The 5,943-nt window shown below is 34.6% G+C and overlaps 1 long non-coding RNA gene across 1 annotated transcript; it reads right to left on the reverse strand.

Annotated features, from left to right (window-relative positions):
* Window positions 1–824: 824 nt before the first annotated feature.
* Window positions 825–4,521, reverse strand: LOC134279938 (uncharacterized). The gene is made up of 3 exons (XR_009994792.1): window positions 4,446–4,521; window positions 4,216–4,318; window positions 825–886 (listed from the first exon to the last, which is right to left on the reverse strand). It is a non-coding gene; the product is annotated as an uncharacterized LOC134279938 (long non-coding RNA).
* Window positions 4,522–5,943: the final 1,422 nt, after the last annotated feature.

Genomic DNA, 5,943 nt, shown 5'->3' on the forward strand with positions numbered 1-5,943 from the left:
AATATGACGTCATCGGTGGTAGATTTTAATCAAAATGACAGAATACATCAAAACGAAATAAGAAAATTTTATTTTTTTTAATGTTTACACGTTTCTTATCATTCTCTAGAGTGAAATTACATCGCTAAATACCAATATTATGAAAAACTGATTTCTTAAATTGACGTCATCTTGCCTACTATGACGTCATAATGCAGCACTGATTTAGCCAAGGTAGAGTATTTTGTATGCTTCCTTATTCCCCCTGCGTGAATTTGCTTATTTTACATTTATTTGCCCCCTTAAAGTACATTCATTAAGATTCTGAAATCTGTAATATTTTGAAACCTAATATGTTAAAGAATTGAAAAAAATATGTACATGTCTACAAAAACCGACCTTGTTTAATGTTTCCCTTTTTCCGTCTCGGTGTTTCTTTTAACTCGTTTCAACATGCTTTAATTCTTTATTTAAAATAAGTTTAATATTGGAAATTAATTATAAAATTTCAAGGCAGACAGGCAGGCTACAGCAGTTACGATGAGACTAGTCTTTTGGCCTTCTCCCCCACTGGTAATTTTGCTCCCTCTCCGAATTGTCTTTTCAGTTGTAGTGCTGTGGCCCCCTCCTCCATTGTTTGTGGCTGCAATAAAACATATTTTCTATTATATTCTATGGGGTGAAAGGGGGTGGGATGGGAAAAACAATCCTGTAATAGTTTTTGTATTTTTTTTTTTGAATATTATGTGCTTGTTTTTTTTCCTTACCACATCTGTATTTGATTCGTTGTTGTTCAAGCTTGTTTGTGGAATATAAACCAATGCTCATAACATCGAGTGGGAGTCGGGGCTTTGTTTTGCAATAATCAGTGACGCGGTTTATACACTCCATATGCTTTGCGGTTCCACTGTAATTACACATAATATTTTGTATTGATACAGAGATTATCCCCGTCTCATTTCTTTACTTTTGCAATAAGCATTGACTTCTACAGTTGACGGCTTACTGTTACCATAGAACAATGTACGGAAGCTCTTTTACAATATAAATGTGGACATTTTTTTAAACGATAATAATGGGTTGGTTCAATGCAAAAACAAGTTGCCGTAGAAGAGAGTGACAACCACCCTACCCTTAACTCCCGGCCTTCACATGTTAACGCCACTAACACTATACCTATGACAACTAGAAAGGTTTCCTTACCTATTATCAATTCTGAACCTCCGTACATGATACAGGTTTAAATGCCCAAGTACACTGTCACCTGTAAAAGTCTGTGCTTCACGCAAAAGTCAACTAGTACATGTATGTTTCAGCGTCATACCTGCGTGGCGCAGTAGTGCTAGTTTTACGTTTATGAGGCCAAAATAAAATTATAGTTTGTTTGGAATTGCCTCCCGCCTCATTGAAATGCCCCCTCCTGAAAAAATTTTATTGACCAAAAGTAGGAAGATTTTTTTTAATTTAATCAATTTTTTTGCTCATTACATGTATCACACGCACCATACAAAACACTGAAATGTAGTGTCAGATCTATGTAAAATTAGGTATTTTTGTTCTGAGATTTTTATCAAAAATTTATGATTTATCTTCAATTAAAAAAAAAAATAATTTCCCTCCCTCCCTCCTGTGTCTGAAACCCTCCAGGCGGCAATTCCAAACAAACAATTTTTAAGGATGGCCTGAGCCTATCCTTACCAGCAAAGAAACATTTATTATGCTCCAGTATTCGCAGATTCTTGAATATATAGTTTTTGCCATGTCCATCTGTCTGTCTGTTTGCCCTCAAACACTTGAACATTGTCCATAAGTTTTGAATGGGTGGGTTTATGTCTTCATATTTTACAGGTGTATTCCTTGTAAGAAGGCCTTTCCTTGGTTACCACCAAATTTGACCTCGTGATCTTGACCTTTCACCCACTTTTGCCCTCCCCAAATCCAAAACTTTAATCTTGGCCATAGGTTTTGAACTGTTGGTACTATGGCTTTTATATTTCTTAGGTGTATCGCCTGTGAAAAGACCTACCTCCTGGTACCAATAATTTTGAACTTTACCTTTGACTTGTATTTGAAAAACTTTAACCCCTTAAAATGTAAAGTTATTAATTACAGATAGATCACATTTTGGCAGTTATAAAAACAAATGGTTGCCAAGAAAACACAAAAATTAATAAAGTTACTTTAATTTTAGCATACATGTTCAAAATTCTTGATCATGGCAAATTCCCTTTATAAAATTATGGTATTCCCCATTTTCAAAAGTGAGTTATCTCCCCTCAAAATCGGAACTCTTCTACACTAGCCTAACTTCCGCGGACTACACATTACGATAATCCAACAAAATAGTGATCAACTTACACACTGTATTTAAAAATTTTAAAAGAAGGAAACGGTTTGCATTTTTTTAGATAATGAATTATTTTATAAAAGGTCTGTTAGCCCCCCCCCCCCCCTTTCTAGAAAGCTATACGAATTAGCCAGACACGAAGCATCATCTTTAAAAGTGGGGGGGGGGGTAGCCAAAGAAATATTTTTTTCTTACCTTGAAAAGTTGACAAGCAAAGAAAAACCTTGCCCAAAGTTGAAAAAGCTACTTATTTCAGTACCAGTTCCTTGGCATACAATACTACATTTCTCTTATATAACTTTACCGTAGTATTAACTGTGTGTGTGTGTGTGGGGGGGGGGGGTTGGCAACCTGTCTATCATTTAACATTTTCATTTGAAAAAGTCATATTGGGAAAATAGTGGGGGTGGGGCTAAGGTCCTTGACCCCCCCCCCCCCCCCCCGTGCGTACAGGTACATAGAACGAATATGTAAATAGGTTGAACAGTTGAATATGAACCATAGTTGTGAAAATTGAAAATTATTAGAATTACTATAATTGTGATTTCAATAAAATTACGGTACATATATTTTTTCACAGATGTACATGTATGTCAGTTACACGGGGCTACATGAGTCTCTCTCTCTCTCTCTCTCTCTCTCTCTCTCTCTCTCTCTCTCTCTCTCTCTCTCTCTCTCACATATTGTTTTTTACACACTTTGCAAAAAAGAATAACTTATAAAAATAAATACATGTACTTACACTGAAAGGATTTTTAACAAATAAATAACAGTTGAGAAAAGAATGTTTTCCGTTAATTAACGAGAAATACGCTAGGAAATTATTGTATCAATTTCGTAGTTCTGCTCTCAATTCTCTGATCTAAAACAAAATGTGTATTTTATTCGGGAATATACATGTACATATGCTTAGATCCTACACTAAAACTTTGATTAAATGCAGCTCAGACTTTATACGACATATGTAACACGAATTCAGGTCAATGCTATTTTAATTAGTCTTTCTTCGTTACATGAGGACATGAGATTAAATTATTCATTTAGAATTCTATTCAAAGTTTTAATACTACATATGGTGAATCAATTATTTTACAAATAAAAAATTCTAGAAACACTGTTAATTCAAATGAAATAGGCCTTTAATTGTCACCAAATGTGTTCTTGTAAAAGTAAAAGTTCTATGTTATGACATACAATCGAGCAAAAACGCAGTTTCTTGGTATCGGTCGCGGAAGACGAAGTACTGCTGTATATGCAGCAATTTCAGAGGTAATCATCAGTCTCCAAAAAATTCCTAGAGATACAAAGAAAATATGGCAGCAGCAGGCTAGATTAATTCTTAAAAACAGAGACGTATAATAGAAAAAAAAACTTTATAACTAAAAATTTGTTCCGCACATTTTGTAAATAATGATGAGCCGTCTGCAGAATATCCACTACCGAAAATTAGCTTATTAGCTTTTTTTTTTAATAGGCCTATTCGAATACGTATCAGCATTTTATCAGTAATTTGTTTCTTTCTTTTATTTTGTAAAGGGGGGGGGGGCACACAGCACCTTATTATAGTACTACACAGATTAATACAAATCCAGAAAGAGACTATGAGTGGGCAATTTAAAAAAAATACGAATCAGTTAAGATTTCTTTTTATTCACAAGCACAATAACATTTTTCCATATGACAGATGCATTACACCATAAACATGTTTACATCAAGAACGTCCGCGGAAGTGACTTTATTTATAGCGCATGCGTATTAAACACAGTAAAAGAGTTCCCTTCAGGGGAAAAAACTCACCTTTTGAAAATGGGGAATTAAAAAGATCCCGGGTGGCGAAAGTGTGTGTAAGGCACCTATTGAGCTAGATACTATAGAAGAGAAAGCAATACCTGCAAATATATGGTTTCAAACCAAGTTGAGGAAAATATTTCGGATAGCTTCCTTTTTCACAATTGCGTATTTCAGCGACAGAACAATCAAGTGCATCAGATCCTAAAATATGAAGAAAAATAATGAATTTCTTATAAATAATATAAGATATAAATGAACTACTACAAGAAAAAAACGTTTAACAAACAAATAAAAAAAAGGTAAAGAATAATTCAAATTTAGATTATACCTTTAGGAAGTATTAGGAAAGCAAAGCGTGACAAGGATATTGTGGTTAAAATCTTGATGAACATCTTTGTTTTCTTCCTGGAAATACATGCAATATCTTAAATTTTAATAGTAATCACAAATTAAGGATGTCTCCCTACGTGTGGCGATGTGGTTATATTTAAAAGTCTAAACTTAAGTAAAAGGTTAAGCCTTGTGATTGGGTTAGAACCTCATTGTGGGACAGGGAGACAATTTCTTCATGTGACACCGGATAAATCGAAGCTCGTATTGCAGTAGGTGCTGGCACAAAAAGTTCTCTCAATGCTCAGTGGCCCTAAGTGTCAAGTATTCATCTACAACCTTCCATTGGCAAGAACCGTTAACGTGAGATCAGAACGTAGAACACTCGTTCCGTGAGTTCCTTTCTCAACTGCCAATGATTTAAGTCGATAAGAAATGGATAGTAACTATTTCTTCTTCCGTCTTGCGCTGAGCACTTTGAAGTGAAAGTTCCGGATCCTTCTGATGAGACCTTGACGAACGAGGCCCCGTACGACAGAAGTTGACACGATAAAGATCCCCCACCGCTCTAACGCCCTGAGCACAGAATTAAGGTCAAAATTTGAAGCCCTTCACCGGTATATAGTGACGTCTCTAGATGAATGAAAAATCTTCGAAAGGGACGCGTAAAACACAACACAATTAATCAATCCATCGCTAAGTGGAAACGTCTCCATACGAGTGAAAATTCTCGAAAGGAACGAGCAATAAGCAAAATATAGACTACTTATTACATATGCTTGAAATTTTAGCATATTCTTCGTTGAGGCAGGCCATAAGGTGGAATTCATTTTTGTTCAAATCCGATTTCAATTTTCTTTTATCCTTGCGTCTAAAAGTTTTAACTAAAAATGCTCCGTATACTAGTACATGAGAAAAAATACACACCTCTTTAGGTTCTAAGGTACTTTAGATGATAATATGAAAATCCTCGACTTCTTTATATACTGTGCTATTGTTAGATGTTTTCTTGTTTTTTTAAAACTGATTTTAAAGTACAACATTTAAGAACTTAAATTATATCTTGTGCATTGACAAACACATCAAAATAAGTCGTTTAAATCGATATAAGCATTAAATTCAAATGCTTATCTTTGTATTTTCCCCCCATTTTTCTATACAATTCTTAATATTTTAAAGCATTTGTATTTAAATCGGCATAGACGAATATTTGCAGTAATGTTAAAATTCAATGTACATGTGTATAATTTGTTTATTGATAAAGGCCCCTATCCAGAATGTTTTACTCATCTCGGAAGTATGAAAATGACGATACTTTTTAAAATTTTCCGAAACGTGGGAATAATGGTTGAAATCGTGTTTTGAAACGGGATACTTGTATATAAGAATCATTTGGAAGATGTGGACGCAACCACTTGCCGATGGAGGGATGCAAATTCATACCTATATTCGGTACTCAGAGCAATTGAGCAGTGAGGGATGTTTTTCAGCTGTTT

Source organism: Saccostrea cucullata, unplaced genomic scaffold, assembly GCF_032062105.1.
Source record: "Saccostrea cucullata isolate Sc308-1 unplaced genomic scaffold, CSIRO_AGI_Scuc_v1 ctg7063, whole genome shotgun sequence".
Lineage (NCBI taxonomy): Eukaryota > Metazoa > Mollusca > Bivalvia > Ostreida > Ostreidae > Saccostrea > Saccostrea cuccullata.